The following is an 18,198-nucleotide window of genomic DNA, read 5'->3' as shown; positions in this document are numbered from 1 at the left end:
ACACTGCAGCTGACTATCAAACCAGCCTTGGAAAGATACCCGGCGGTCAACGAAAGTGACTAAGCAGGTGCCCGTAAATTGGTTGGCGCACTTCAAACACTCACAACGCTCACCGCTGAAATGAGGAGACCGCCAGACATCCACTGAAACTTGCCTAGCAACGAGCTAGTTCAGGACGTAGTTACTCGCTTGGACCCACCCACGCTATGCTGTCTCGACTGAACGAACAACGCCGAGTTTTGTCAGACATAATGCTGGACAGTGCGGTTACCAAGAAAGCAGACCAGCACCTGGCTCTTAGAGACGATGAGTGGATTGCTGTTTCAGAGCTGTGTGTTGTTCTGAGTGACCTAACAGAGACAACGTCGTACATGTCAACAGAGAAGAATGTCTCATGTAGTGAGATATACCCGATTGTACGTGGCCTGCTTGCTAATTCTCTCCGTATTGGTGACTTCGACTCAGATGTGGTTAGGAAAGTGAAAGACCTCATAGCAGGAGAGTTACATCGGCGGTTCCGTCCCACCGAAACTGAAACAGGCAGTTCTGTGCCTGTGCTTGCTGCACTGCTAGACCCCCGCTATAAGGATCTGGATTTCCTGTCGTCTGCGCAGCGTCACAAGGCAGAAGAGGCTTTAGAAGGCCGGCTGGATGACATACCTCTACGTCTCCCTGAAAGTGAACCAACACCGTCCAAGCGTCCCCGTTTGAGTTTCATGATGTCAAAATCGTCAAAACCACAGACTGACGAACTACGCCGATACCTTCAGGGAACCAGCTGATGAGTGTGCATCACCTCTTGACTGGTGGCAACAGAATCAATGCCGCTTTCCTCGCATCGCCATAGTAGCCCGACGTCTTCTCGGAATTCCAGCTACATCAGTTCCATCAGAAAGGATATTTTCTTGTGCCGGACTGATAGTGAACAAGTTGAGGAACAGACTTACCTGTGATCTTGTGGACAAGATTATTTCCTCAACAAGAACTATGTGACCTTGAACCACGACGACAATGAAGCATAAATCGCGTTTAAAAGGCGCTGACACCACCGAAATTACTTTGATATCGTTATTTAAAAAATTCAAACAAAACTTAAATTTTATGCCGTGATGTTTTCCTTTGATTTGTTTCTTGAATTATGTTGTACTGGCATGCTTTATTGATATGTCTTTATATAAACGTTCATGCTATCTTGACTTTAAAAATATTCAAATAAAAATAAAATTCTATGATACGATGTTTTTCCTTCTATTTGTTCCCGATTACAGTATCGGTCATAGTATTAGCCGACAGCGATACAATGATTCGATAGCAACGTTAATAAACAGCCTCATATTTAGCAAACAGATATAACTTAAAAAACAATGGAAATTAACACATAACAAGGTAAAATCAATGCGGCCGTTTTATGCGAATATTCGAATATTCGATTGAATGAATTTGCGAACATTCGAATACCGATATTGGTATTCGATGCCATCCCTAATTTTAGGACAGATATGGTATACGCATAATTTCAACGTGAATTGTCCTTTAACGACATTTTTGTTCTTACTTTTTCACATACATAGCTTTTTTTATATATTCAACATGATTTTACGAGTGTTCCCAAATAGTAGTGTTTTGTTTTTTACTAACAAGATTCCAAAATGAGGTTTTATTGACTGTGGTGCAGGGTAATTTGACCAAAAAAGCCACGTTTTCAAAAGCGAGCGGACAACGGTGTCCGTTCGCTTTTGACATATCTACCGCTCATATAGGATATAACATACACAGTTATACGCTCAAATGGTCGTTGTTTCCAAGACTCCTTCAAAGAGTATCTGAACGTGTAATATCTTTGAATTTAAAGTATCGAAACGTAAAGTTTTATTGGCTAGCTGTTGGTTCATCCATATTTATTAAACGAAATTTTACCAAGAAGTTCCCCCACGGTATATCAAGCAATCGAAACGTAGCATTTAGCGTTGGTTCCGATGATTGCCTAAGTTATGAAGATCAGATTAATATTAACATTGAAAACAAGACATAAGCATATAAAGTTGCGCAATTAAACACATGAAGTAGATCATTAGGTTACGTTGTCCAATAAATATATTGTGATTAAAGTTGTTCGTCTGTTGAGATTGTAATAACATATTTCTGCGTGTTGTGAAAAATATTTTTATCAACTTGCTACCACTTGTGAAGAGTTAGTTTCCAACTAAAACGTAACTTTTTGTAACAAAATATTCAGGTTACTTGACATTTTATACGTTTGTACAATAGCAAACCTACATCGCTTTAGAGCAGCATTTGTTAGACCTTAAGTGGTATATGAACAATTCCTATACGTACTTGTGCAGAATAATTACACCAGGTATATTAACAATACTTGCACATGTACATGCCCAATAAATGATCATGTATATGTGAAACTAGAATGAAACTAGAAAATTCCTAAACGATTTAGGATTTTAAATGACTATTTCCCCAATGGATTTCATAATATGCCTTTTCCAGGAATGACTGACAAGTTTGAAACAATTGTACACAGTTTACTAGAGGCCTTACAGAGGAGTCAGATAATGTTTGAAATGTCCTTGTTTTATTTTAATGAATACATAATGGCATTTATTTCCGTTTAATAGTATAATCAGAAGTTGAAATAATATAATAACATTGTTTGCACGAATTTATTAGTTTATTTGTTATAATTAAACTGCTTCAGTTACAATAATTAGATACAAATAGATAATTGGAAAAAACACACTATCAGTAAATATTTTTTTAATTTTCATTAAAAGGTTTAAAACGAAATTAATGTACTGATTAAAAGACATTTTAAAATGCAACATTACCGTCATTGGTTAATGGGCATAACGTTCTTGCGCATTTCACAAGTACTTTCGCACCGAACCATTCACAATGGTTTGATAAAATATTATATGACCATGTGATATTATTGCGTAGGTGATGAAAGTATAAGTTGTGCCGAGAAATTCAGGAATATTGAAACCACAAGGACATCACACGAACAATTAATTACTCTAGCCATTGACATGTTCAATAGCCCATGCACTTATAGGCAAATCGTTAAGCAATGCTAGTTTATATATTAGGCTTACGGAACCCGTGAGAGAGACAGGGGGGGTAGCGTATGCAAGCATCGCATTGGTATGCGAGCCAATATCAGCGTGTTACTAGCGTTAAACATGCGTATGCCAGTCAATTTTAAGGTATGTCATCCGTAAACCAGCAAATGTCAGTGTTTTATTAGTGTATGTCCAGCTAATTACCAATATATCGCAAGCGTAGTGTAAGTATGCCTATCGAATGAGTAGTATGTAGTCATCGAATGTTTTTAACCCTTTCAGTGCGGGAACCGAATTTTGAAGGCCTTTGCAAACAGTTTGGATCCAGATGAGACGCCACAGAACGTGGCGTCTCATCAGGATCCAAACTGTTTGCTATTCTGATAGTATTCTTTGAAAAAAATCAAAGAAAATGCTAATTTTACAAATTCAGCAGACGACATTTTAGCAGACGACAAATTTCCCAGCATACAGAGGGTTAATACGTAAGCCATACACAACCTGAATGTAACACATGCGCTTACAATTCGGTAGCTGCTCAATACGCTATTATGCCAGCTTGTGACAGGCGTGCAATCAACGTAATTCGATCACTGTAAACGTATACATCACACGTTACCATCGCTAGCTTGTGACAGGCGTGCAATCAACGTAATTCGATCACTTGTAAACGTACATCACACGTTACATCGCTAGCTTGTGACAGGCGTGCAATCAACGTTATTCGATCACTGTAAACGTACATCACACGTTACCATCGCGTAATACACGAGAACACACACGTTTGGCGCGAATTTAGTATTACTTTTTTTTCACGCTAACATTGCCAACATTTTACTCTATCAATCTTTAAAACAATATGAAAATGAACGAGGACCTTAATGTACATATCATTCTGTACATGCATCATCAATTAATAAGTATTACTTGAATGAAATATATGCAGAGCACGTTTATGCCAATACCGACATGTAAAGTCGTATTTAATGAAGAACCAAAAATGTGGCATGTGTCAACAAAACTGCATACATGTATATTAATGACCTTTTCCTAACCGTTGTTCATGTCGTGGTGAACGCGAAAAAGTTTTATGTGTTACAGCAGAAAATTGTTTGCAGTTGAATGAAGCTGTATCTTCGTTTATTTTTCTTGTAAACCTTCATCTGAACTTTTATTCAAATTTGTACTCATACAGCGTCTTGCATCTGTTGAGGACAAGTATGAGATCGATATATTCTTGCGTTAAAGAGTATTATGATATATAAAAAAACTACAAAGGACTGGCAAGAAATAATAGAATGTTTAAAATTGTAATAATACACTCAAAATGTGTCCTAAGCTCGCAAAAACGCCATGCAAACATGCACATATGACAACGGCAATAGTCACAACGGCACGATTTTCCAGTCGTCACCACACGATGAAGTTGTTATCACTCAATTTACGGGGTATCTGAACATCGCAAATAGAGTACTAATTATGGATACAACATGATATAGTGATAATAAGCACGTTTTAAAATCGCATATGTACTGAATTAACAGCTTATTTATGTGATTGTGTAAACATGGTACTATTTTTCGCTCACCCTTTGAAAGTATCAGTAAGGTATATCATACTTAATCTTATTTCAATATGGTCCTATATAAAATGGCAGGTCCGATGAATTAGTCTTGCATTTCATTGATGGAACATTGTGAAAGCCTGTTATCAGTTTGAAATAAATATTTTCTCTTCCGTAACATGGAGTAAACAGAAAATGTATATAGCTTCTCGTCAGAATGCATATACGTGCTTAAAATAATGTTTTGGCAGTAAAGGTTATATGTAAGCCTGGGTTCCACATTCAACACACCCTTTCAAATTCGTAGAATACAAATAATTTAGTAACAAACTGATATTAATTACTTCTATGTTGATTAGTTTTTTTCATACGAACGTTTTTTTATGATTGACCATTGCCATTGTTCCGCCATTGTCTTTTTAAGACCACCTTTCCAAATCAATCATCCTGGTTGCAGGGCCGTCGTCGGACTTTTCAAGTGGTCAGGCTCTATGTGCCGGAGGCCTGCGAGCGCAGAAGGCGCGAAGCTTCTAGGGGGCCGGGGGCATGCCTCCCAGTAAATTTTTTTGAAACAAAAGGCTAAATCGTGACTATTGGGAGGTTTTAAGGCCAAATAGATCTTAACTCATTTAGCCTCTTTAATTATTTTTTAGCTTACCTGATTGCTCAGGTGAGCTTTTGTGACCGGTTATATGTCCGTCGTATGTCCGTCCGTCCGTCCGTTGCGTTAACATTTGCCCGTAAACACCTCTATAGGCCACATTTTCTTGTCCCATCTTCATGAAACTTGGTCAGAAGCTTTTTCCCAATGAAATATCGGCCGAGTTCGAAACTGGGTTGTGCCGGGTCAAAAACTAGGTCACTAGGTCAAAAAAAAGAAGAAAAACCTTGTAAACACTGTAGAAGTCACATTTCATGCCCAATCTTCATGTATCTTTGTCAAAATGTTTGTCATAATGCTATCTTGGTTGAGTTCAAAAGTGGTTCCGATCCGTTGAAAAACATTTGCCGCCAGTGGGCGGGGCAGTTTTCCTTATTTGACTATAGAGAAACCTTGTCAACACTCTAGAAGTCACAATTTTTTGCCCAATCATCATGAAAGTTGGTCAAAACATTGGTTTAATTGATGTCTCGAAGGAGTTCGAAAATGGTCGAGATCTGTGAAAAACAAGGCCGCCAGTGGGCGGGGCATTTTTCTCTTTATGTATACAGTGGCAGTTTTCCCTATTTGGCTATAGAGAAACCTTGTAAACACTCTAGAAGTCACAATTTTTGCCCAATCATCATGAAATTTGGTCAGAACATTGGTTTATTGATATCTCGGAAGAGTTTGAAAATGGTCCGGGATCGGTTGAAAAAACAAGGGCCGCCAGTGGGCGGGGCATTTTTCTCTATATGTATATAGTGAAAACATGGGAACAGTAGAAGTCACATTTTTGGCCCAATTTTCATGAAATTTGCTCAGAACATTTGTTTTCTTGATACGAGAGTTGAGTTCAAAAATGGTTCCGGTTAGTTGAATAACATGGCTGCTGGCGGGGGGCAGATTTCTCATTATGCCCCCCCCCCCCCTCTTTCGAAGAAGAGGGATATATTGTTTTGCTCATGTCGGTTCCGTCCGTCCCACCAGATGGTTTCCGGATGATAACTCAAGAGCCCCTTATGCCAAGGATCATGAAACTTCATAGGTACATTAATCATGACTCGCAGATGGCCCTAATGATTGTCAGGTCACTAGGTCAAAGGTCAATGTAACGATGACCCGAAATAGTAAAATGGTTTTTCCGGATGATAACTCAAGGAACGCTTTATGCCTAGGATCACGAAACTTTCATAGGTACATTGATCCTACTCGAAGATGACCCCTATTGATTTTCAGGTCACTAGGTCAAAGGTCAAGGTCACGGTGACCCACAAGCAGTAAAATAGTTTCGGATGATAACTCAAGAACGTTTATGCCAAGGATGCATGAACTTCATATTGTACATTGATCATGACTCGCCAGATTGACCCCTATTGATTTTCAGGTCCACTAGGTCAAAGGTCAAGGTCACGGTGACCCAAAGCAGTAAATAGTTTCCGGATGATAACTCAAGAACGTTTATGCAAGGATCATGAAACTTCATATGTACATTGATCATTGACTCACAGATGACCCCTATTGATTGTCAGGTCACTAGGTCAAAGGTCAATGTCCACGATGACCCGAAATAGTAAAATGGTTTCCGGATGATAACTCAAGAACGCTTATGCCTAGGAACACGAAACTTCATCGATACATTGATCATGACTCGCAGATAACCCCTATTGATTTACAGGTCACCAGGTCAAAGGTCAAGATCACGATGACCCGAAATATTAAAATGGTTTCCGGGAAAAACGCAAGAACGCATAGGCCTAGGATCATGAAACTTTATAGGTACATTGATCATGACTCGCAAGATGACCCCTATTGATTTTCAGGTCACTAGGTCAAAGGTCAATGTCACGGTGACCCGAAATAGTAATGGTTTCAGATGATAACTCAGGAACGCTTATGCCTAGGATCATGAAACTTCATAGGTACATTGATCCTGACTCGAAGATGACCCCTATTGATTTTCAGGTCACTAGGTCAAAGGTCAAGGTCACGGTGACCTGAAATAGTAAAATGGTTTTTTGATGATAACTCAAGAACGCTTTACCTAGGATCATGAAACTTCATAGGTACAATGATCATGACTCGCAGATGACCCCTATTGATTGTCAGGTCACTAGATCAAAGGTCAAGGTCACGATGACCCGAAATAGTAAAATGGTTTTCCGGATGATAACTCAAGAACGCTTATTCCTAGGATCATGAAACTTCATAGATACATGATCATGACTCGAAGATGACCCCTATTGATTTTCAGGTCAAAGGTCAAGGTCACCGGTGACCCAAAGCAGTAAAATGGTGTCCGGATGATAACTCAAGAACGTTCATGCCTAGGATCATGAAACTTCAAAGATACATTGATCATGACTCGCAGTTAACCCCATATTGATTTTCAGGTCACTAGGTCAAAGGTCAAGGTCACGATGACCCGAAATAGTAAAATGGTTTCCGGGTGATAACTCAAAAACGCTAAGGCCTAGGATCATGAAACTTCATAGGTACATTGATCATGACTTCGCAGATGACCCCTATTGATTTTCAGGTCACTAGGTCAAAGGTCAAAGTCACGGTGACCCGAAATAGTAAAATGGTTTTCCAGATGATTAACTCAAGAACGCTTTATGCCTAGGATCATGAAACTTTCATACGTACATTGATCCTGACCCGAAGATGACCCCTATTGATTTTCAGGTCACTAGATCAAAGGTCAAGGTCACGGTGACTTAAATAGTAAATGTTTTTTGGATGATAACACAAGAACGCTTATGCCTAGGATCATGAAACTTCATAGGCACAATTATAATGAATCGCAGATGACCCCTATTGATTTTCAGGTTCACTAGGTCAAAGGTCAAGGTCACGGTGACTTAACTTAGAAAAATGGTTTCCGGATGATAACTCAAGAATGCTTACGCCTAGGATCATGAAACTTTATAGGTTACCATTGATCATGACTCGCAGATTAAATAATGATGAAACTTGACCAGGATGTTTTGTCTGGACAATATCTAGGTCAAGTTGTTTTGATATCCCATGAAAATGCATTGGCTCAAATAAATCCTTCGGCTTTCTTTAAGTAATTTCGTGTATGTTTGTTCTTGGATTTGCAAAAGAAAATAATTATTACCTCAGATAGACGACCGACGTTGGCTACTAGGGGGGTCTGGCTGCACGCTCCCGGGCTACTAGGGGGGTCTGGCTGCAAGCTCCCCCGAAAAAAAGAAATATAAAGGCTAAATGTGACATCTGGGATGTTTTGAGGCCAAATAGATCTTAACTCATTTAGCCTTTTAATTTTTTTTAGATCCCATGAAAATTTATTGGCTCAAATAAATCCTTCGGCTTTCTTTAAGTATTTTCGTGTATGTTTATTTTTGGATTTGCAAAAGCAAATAATGAATACCCCAGATAGAAGACCGACGTTGGCCCAACGTCGGCATCACGTTCGCATGATGTTGGCAATGTCATGCTAACGTGGGGCCAACGTTGGCGAAATATCGGTTGGCCAACTTAGGTTGGCAACTTCTGTGGTAATAACTGCCAATGTTGGGATTCATTATTTGCAGTATAATATAAGATGAATGCTTAGTAGAAATGATGAGCAGATTGGATTTATAAAAAGATAGGTATGAATGGGCTTCCGTATATTAATATTTTGTACAAAGGGACACCATTTTATAGCTCTGTGTTTCGTTGTTGTTGTTTTTTTTTAATTTAAAGAGACAGGATCAAAGGATTTTGATAAAAGATGATCTGTCTCATACCTCCAATTGAACTTCAGGCAGAAATCACCATCTGCACAAGCATTGCCGCCCTAGTTACGGTACATTATTGCATATTCTTATGTTCAGCTATAAGTAGGGGTTTCTTGGACTATTCGTTTTCTCAATATGTGAACGAAGGGCATATAGCATTTTCGTGTATTTTTATTATTGCAACATAGCGATGGTTATCATTTTACTCACGTTGATGTCTTTCCTCGTTTCTTGGACAACAAATCGTCTGCATCTTCCGGTATTAACATCCGGGAAAATGGAGTGTACGTTGGCTCGTTTGTACCATCGGAAAACAACGAAGTTAGAAAACGGATAGAACTACCGGGATTTTATCATTTTTTGCTACAGCATCAGTTTTTGTATTGAAAATCGGCGTTTTTTTTTTAATAAGGAAGCATGATAAAATATGTCTGATCCAGAAGAGATTGAGCAATTCATCTCCTAGCTCAGTCGTCTTTTCTCTTATTTTGGTCGACGGCCCACGACGGCCCTGCGGTTGAACCATTGTGCAAACCTCTTTATTTCTTATGTGTCACATATACTATTGGAAATAGTTAGACACGTAAATACATATTTTATTTCATAAATACATTGTTTGTACATGCCTAGCAACATTATTTGTAACTCCACTTTCCATGACAAATTTTCCCAAGATTCAAGCATAACCATATTATGTAAAACTGTCGTGGAAGCCAAACAATGAGTACCTGCTTTCGAACCCTTTAGATGTGTAATTGTTTGGTTCTAAATACTTAATCCAATATTTTTCACTTCATTATTACAATCGAGAATAACTTTAAACTTGTAATAAAACTATTTTTATGAAACGTACAGGTATATGCAATTATCATGTAAGACTTCACTTTTATAATATGGACACTTTGGCCATACAGATCCCATTGTGCCCATTATGTCAGCACAGTTGTAACACAGCTCTTTAGCTCCTTGGGTTTGAAACAGTTTACAAACACGACATCTATCTTCTTCATTAACATTTCTAAAGAAAACTGACAATACCATGTATTTTTTTAAGTACACAACCAATGTACGCAGGTCCAAGAAGAGGTTATGTGAGTACTGCTGTTTTGATAGCCGTTGTATTTTCTGTGTTTGTTTTATTTTTGATCGTAGAGACTTGAGTATCTTCAAAATGTGGTAAGGACTGTGATACAATTTATTGATATATACAAACACTTCTTTTTATTTCTGCTCTGAAGCAGTTGTGATTAAAGATCTTGTTGAGTGTATTTTGGCGGTAATATTCTCTCATTCCGATTACATGTTCAGTTGTAAAATAATTGTCAATGCATGGCTGAATCAATGTCAATAACTATTGTGTGTTTTTTTCCGCAGGGACAGCGTACGGCATGAATGGCTCGTAAATGACAGTATTCATCACAGCTCGATCAAACGGAATTACCGGTATGCCAGTCGTTTCACTCTTCCATTTTCTACTGATAACACAGTCACATAGAATTAGATGTCAATATTGCAACATTGTATCTTGTGAGTGATTTTTAAAGAGGGATGACATAAATGGTTTACATGAATTGACATGAATTGATGCATATTTTATCAGAGATCCGATGCAGATTGCATATAGTGCTTAAGCACGTGTGATGTATGTGCTGGGTGGACCAACGATTTAATAATGTTCTATTTACCTTATTCAATACAGGCACATTTATGTACGATTTTTGGCTGGCAGCTCCTTGCTGAAATACTTCATTCACGCTGGCGTCCTTGAAATAGTGAGGATCTATGTTCCAAAAGCATCTCTGTCACCAATAACTGTGGTTGGTGCTGACCAAGATGATGTTTTTGCAGGGCAGATGCATTTCCACTAACTATGAATGGTGTGGTTTGTTCAGTTTGAAACCTGTTTTCGTATATCGTATACATGCACTCTGGTTTGTGATATAGGTTGTTAATTGTCAACGCTTTTGAAATTAATTTTGTGACAAAAAAACTGTCAGCTGCTTATTTGTTAGACAAGTCTGTCCGTCATTGAGCTAAACCACGGGGCCTAATTTCTCAAAGTTATGGCCAACTCCTCACCAGGCCTTAACCCTTGACCACTTAGATACATATTTTGACGCATTAGCAGTCCCTTAGAAAGGGTACATTTTATTAAATACATTTCTTACTAGATTCAAGTTTTAAAGGCTTCATTTCCAACCCTCAGAAACAGTTAAGCAGCAAACAGCATAAAACCTGAACAGACTGCGAGTAATTCGCAGACTGTTCTGGTTTATGCTGGTTGCACATAATCATTTTCACTTTTCTTCTGAGTGGGAAAGGGTTAAACAAAGAAAACAACATTGATTTGTCCTGTGTGCACTTTCTTCAGAAATACCACATCACTTGCTTTGGAGACAGTCGTAAGTTGTATGTGATCGACAAGTAATCTCTTCCAATTCAAAAAGTGGACCAGAACATGCCATTGTAGTTTCTTGGACAACGCGGCCTTTTAAGCCATCACAAGCGGTGTCATGTAGCATTCAATACTGTCCTGCAAGCAGTTTAAAAAGGCATCCATGTTTATTCAACAAACTTCTTAACATCAGTGCCGGCTGATGCAAAGGATGACTTATGCGTTTTTATTCAAATGTCATTTTAATATTGAATTAAATGTTAATGACAAACGATACGGCTAGCATTTTATGAGTTTCAAACATTAAGTGGTTGCAGGGTAATGCCGTGAAGTGAGAAAATAAAATACTTCCCGCCATAAGCCCGAAAGCAAACGCAACTACATTATAACTATGATTGTGTTTAGATAATGCAAAATTTGATGATTGTGTTTAGATAATGCAAAATTTGATACATCATGCAGATTAATATCTTATACTCTAAGTCTAAAGTACCAAGTGTGAGATGTATTTTTTACTCCCTTGTTCAATGCGCATTTTAAAGCAGATGAACATCGTTAAGTAGTCATTTTTTGAGTCTTTTTCTCCAGTGTTTGGTGACATGTTCTTGCACTTAAAAAAGCAGGTTAGTATGTCGACCTAGAGACCTAATTTAAACGTTTTCAATCCGACGAATAGCCTATATTGTAACAAGTTCTGATGATCCTGCTTATTATTTATATCAGCAAAGTGCGCCAACGTATGATTGCACGTAGCAAAACCGCATGTTGCCCCATGGCACTTGACGCAATATCAATTTATGTCGTTATATGAGACCGATTGCGATGGTAACTGCAACTTGTATGTACCATGTGTGTTTGACACATAGAACCGCTAGCAATCTCTGATAATTAAACCAGTCTGCGGTCGTACAGTCCTACTCGGTTACTCCTTTCTCCACAGATTCAACAAGAATAGGGCTAATCTATTTAACTGTTCAGGGGTTATTATCAAAGTGGTGTGAAACGCTGATCACTGTTAGGCGTGATAACATGATGGTGGCCATATCTAATTACAAGATACTGGTTGTAGAATGCTGAGAATTCAGAGGGTTAAACATTGCTCACACACTAAATGAATAATTTGATTGTAGAAAAATACAGGGGTATGCAATTTAATAAGTATCAAAAAGTTAATATTAATTAACTAAAGCACATTTTTAATAAAGAGCATCGTGCGTACATAGTTTATTATTGAATTGAACAACATATTTATTAATATTAATTAAACTATGTTATGGAAAGTATATATATATACACACTTGGGGACTTTTTTAACGCATCACTTTTCAAACTTGAATATCTAAGTTATGAGTAAAGATATTGATTCAAATTTGTACAATCATTTGACTAAATAGTCTACGCAAGCTCACGATAAAATCATTCATCCGTGACGAATGGACGCTTTAGCACGTGGGGTAGGTGTGGTTCCATATTTTTGCACGTGGAAATGTTGAAACGAGATTTAATTCTAGTTTTATTTCAATTGAATTAATTTAAGTGGATTCTTACACAAGGAAAACATAAAATTAATTTACAAAACAATATAGCTTGTATGAATATTCAGGAGCGCAATCGCCCACTTTGCATTTTACAGGCTACCTTTACCACTTGCTAAAGCGTCCGATCGTCACGGATGAATGATTTTATAGTTAGCTTGCACATATTGTAGTCAAATGACCACATATGCAATTTTAAATAAAAATATTTACTCATTACTGAGATATGTAAGATTTAAAAGTGTTGCGTTAGAAAAATCACCATGTGTAGTAAAAGGCGATATACATGTTATTCCAATTTAATTTCAATGTCATAATTCTAGGTAAGTTTTTACACATGAAAAACATAACATCAATTAAAGAAAACAATATGGCTCGTATGAATATTCAGGAGTGAAACGGCTCAATCTGCATGTTGCAAGCCGGTCAGTTATTAATACGTGTAAGTTTTTGCGTTTTACTTTTCACATTGTTATTATTAAAGTTGTACGAGTTTGCGAAATTGACTTTTGAAGTGACGTATTTAATTTGTTAAGTTTTAGATTTTGTTGTTTTTCAATTTCAATTAAATTTTAAATAATCAGATATGTGTTGAATTATTCTTGGTCCAAACACAAGCCGTTCAAATTTAAGGGAGATATATATTGATCTGATTAGGTGATGCGTTAGAAAAGTCTCCAAGTGTATGCGAGCAGTATATAATGATCTCAGAGCATAATTATAATTATGATATATATTATCAAATTATTCAGAAGTAAACAATTGAATATTCCTTATTTTTTCAATGTACAGCTATAAATGTTCATATAAACAAGTTGAAATAGCATAAATAGTATGGCACATAAATTTTATAGAATTCTTGTCAATTTATAATAGAAATTTATAATTTTTATAGAATGATAAGCTGCTATATACATGTATACATGTATTTAGTACTGTCATGATTGTAACCCAAACTTTTCTAGCAAGGAAATTCATGGAAAAAACATAAATTTTTACTCCAAATACTTCACCTTTGTAATTCACATAACAAATGTTCACATAATATACATACCGGGTAACTATGTTACTAATCAGTAAATTAAAAAACAAATTTTTTAACAATCAACTTTACAAGAATTATCAACATGAGTATCCAGCATGATATTTGCTAGTGGAGTGTTGAACTGGTCTTAAAATACCAAAATGTCGTAAACATGAATTTTCCTAATATAACACCTGGGTTCATTTATTATCGCCAAGCAGGTTGTTGTCATCCTGACAGGGGAGTGTGCTTTATGACCACAGAACAGTTAACACTAATTAGTTCTGCTGATAAGCTGATGGCTTAAATCTAGCCGTCCTGGGAGTAACTTGGTAGGGGTGCGTATGCAACGAGACTTTTTTCGCTCTTGCAACTGTATATTTCCCAGTCAGTCAATTGTTCTGCAAGCGCATGCTCAACACATGTATATGTACACCAAAATATTGTGGCTGATTTGTGCACTTGTAATATATTTCTGGCGCACTGGCGGGTATGAAGGGAGCCGACATGACAATACACCATAACGGCGTAAGGAGTAACAAAACGTCATAATTATCGAATTCGCGGCCTTTTTGTGGTTCTAGTGGGTATATTTGTCGCTGTGGAGCGTTTGCGGTTTGTTGGTTCTTCAACATATAGCTATAAGTTATGAAATAGTAAACTATCATTTAAGAAACATCCCTTGTGATACAGTTGTGATCAAAGTTGTATTGCACAAACGTACCTGGGGAGTAATCGATAGGTCAATACTTACAATACGAGATTAAAGGTGCGTCTATTAAATGTAATTCTTAATCAAACACATTGATGTTCTATTCATTGGTTGATGTTAATCTAGTTCCTGGAAACAGATACCATATGAATTAATTCCAAATTCAAATGAAAAGTTCAATGAGACCTCCCGTAGTTGATCAATAACTACTCGAGTCGGAATTCCTCTGGGTATGGCATTTTTGTCGTCGATCAATCTTAATTTCAAAGAATAATGTATTAAATTGTTGCAATTCGGATTCATTCAGAGCACAGTATCGTGCTTAATTCAATCTCCAGAACACATTCAGTTCATTTATTCCAAAATTATATGCAGATCAAAATCAGTCGCAAATAATTTAAAATTTACATTATGTACACCACTTTATTATTGTTAAGTGTATGTAAAGTGTGTTTAATCTGCATTTAATCTGACATCGTTGCCATTTTGAGTTTTTACGCAATTCGTAAATTTAGTAGATTCACTTTACAACATCAACGACCGAATTCGTTGTTAATAAATTATCCACACACAAAAGAAAAAAACAGGAAAAAAACATATCAAACATGATGTAACGACCGTTGAAATTGTGCCGGCAGTAGTTATAAAATTACTTTATAGATTAATGAACGAATGGCAAAGGAACCATTTTGTAAAGGGCTATTGACGAATTTCAAAGTGGACCGCCCTTGGGTTCCAAACTAACAAACTAATTATACTCAAGCCAGTTAATGAGGTACTGTTTATGAAAATCTCGTGATATAATGGAGATTGGTTGTTTGGCCCTTACGATGTTTACACTGTTGCATTATAACAGTGTGTAACGTGTGCAATTGATAAAGGAGCTTAAATGTTACTAACAGTGACGTGTATTACAAAAAGGGCTAAACGTAACTTAATGCACCGAATGTTCCACTACCTTACTCACCATTTTTAGTGTGGATATTAAGAATCGAATTTACAATGGAAATTAGTTGTACGTTAAATTTATTGATTGCGCGTGATTTGTAAAGCGCATTTCAATAATATAATTTATAATTGCACGTTCAGTGAATTGAGTACAATGTGCCTGGTGTTTAGTTTTTTGTTTTTAATTGGCTACAAACATATTATTGTGAGGCTTGCTAAATGCCATGTTGTCTGGAACAAATGCACTGCACTTCGGCGCTGTTATTACTATTAATGTGATTGATATGCTAACTTATAGCACATATGTAATCGACAGCTTAGCACGTAGATGATTTTGCTTGGTATGCCTACATGAATATGTTTATGCTAAGATTATGCAAATTCTTTGCGTATTTTCATTTCATTTTATACATCAATCTATAACAATGTATCTATTGAGTTGTTTCAAGTACATCAAACATCATGTACTGCGTTGTACATCGTCGGCAACCTAGTTCACTAAAATCCGCTATGCCTCTAGATCGAACATGGAGGATAATGCTTGCAAAACTTCTTAGTCATTAATGATTTATGAGACTATGTCATCGTTTTCCGTTTCCAATACGGCAAAGAATATCAACCAATGCAACCCAAAAGTATTAACCACCCCTACCAAGTTACTCCCAGGACGGCTAGATTTAAGCCATCAGCTTATCAGCAGAACTAATTAGTGTTAACTGTTCTGTGGTCATAAAGCACACTCCCCTGTCAGGATGACAACAACCTGCTTGGCGATAATAAATGAACCCAGGTGTTATATTAGGAAAATTCATGTTTACGACATTTTGGTATTTTAAGACCAGTTCAACACTCCACTAGCAAATATCATGCTGGATACTCATGTTGATAATTCTTGTAAAGTTGATTGTTAAAAAATTTGTTTTTTAATTTACTGATTAGTAACATAGTTACCCGGTATGTATATTATGTGAACATTTGTTATGTGAATTACAAAGGTGAAGTATTTGGAGTAAAAATTTATGTTTTTTCCATGAAATTTCCTTGCTAGAAAAGTTTGGGTTACAATCATGACAGTACTAAATACATGTATACATGTATATAGCAGCTTATCATTCTATAAAAATTATAAATTTCTATTATAAATTGACAAGAATTCTATAAAATTTATGTGCCATACTATTTATGCTATTTCAACTTGTTTATATGAACATTTATAGCTGTACATTGAAAAAATAAGGAATATTCAATTGTTTACTTCTGAATAATTTGATAATATATATCATAATTATAATTATGCTCTGAGATCATTATATACTGCTTCGCATACACTTGGAGACTTTTCTAACGCATCACCTAATCAGATCAATATATATCTCCCTTAAATTTGAACGGCTTGTGTTTGGACCAAGAATAATTCAACACATATCTGATTATTTAAAATTTAATTGAAATTGAAAAACAACAAAATCTAAAACTTAACAAATTAAATACGTCACTTCAAAAGTCAATTTCGCAAACTCGTACAACTTTAAATAATAACAATGTGAAAAGTAAAACGCAAAAACTTACACGTATTAATAACTGACCGGCTTGCAACATGCAGATTGAGCCGTTTCACTCCTGAATATTCATACGAGCCATATTGTTTTCTTTAATTGATGTTATGTTTTTCATGTGTAAAAACTTACCTAGAATTATGACATTGAAATTAAATTGGAATAACATGTATATCGCCTTTTACTACACATGGTGATTTTTCTAACGCAACACTTTTAAATCTTACATATCTCAGTAATGAGTAAATATTTTTATTTAAAATTGCATATGTGGTCATTTGACTACAATATGTGCAAGCTAACTATAAAATCATTCATCCGTGACGATCGGACGCTTTAGCAAGTGGTAAAGGTAGCCTGTAAAATGCAAAGTGGGCGATTGCGCTCCTGAATATTCATACAAGCTATATTGTTTTGTAAATTAATTTTATGTTTTCCTTGTGTAAGAATCCACTTAAATTAATTCAATTGAAATAAAACTAGAATTAAATCGCGTTTCAACATTTCCACGTGCAAAAATATGGAACCACACCTACCCCACGTGCTAAAGCGTCCAATCGTCACGGATGAATGATTTTATCGTGAGCTTGCGTAGACTATTTAGTCAAATGATTGTACAAATTTGAATCAATATCTTTACTCATAACTTAGATATTCAAGTTTGAAAAGTGATGCGTTAAAAAAGTCCCCAAGTGTGTATATATATATACTTTCCATAACATAGTTTAATTAATATTAATAAATATGTTGTTCAATTCAATAATAAACTATGTACAAGTTCTGATCTGTTCTTTATATTTTAATCCAGCATTCAAATACAAGCACGATGCTCTTTATTAAAAATGTGCTTTAGTTAATTAATATTAACTTTTTGATACCTATTAAATTGCATACCCCTGTATTTTTCTACAATCAAATTATTCATTTAGTGTGTGAGCAATGTTTAACCCTCTGAATTCTCAGCATTCTACACCAGTATCTTGTAATTAGATATGGCC

Source organism: Dreissena polymorpha, chromosome 3 (assembly GCF_020536995.1).
Source record: "Dreissena polymorpha isolate Duluth1 chromosome 3, UMN_Dpol_1.0, whole genome shotgun sequence".
NCBI lineage: Eukaryota > Metazoa > Mollusca > Bivalvia > Myida > Dreissenidae > Dreissena > Dreissena polymorpha.
This window is presented reverse-complemented; position numbering follows the sequence as displayed.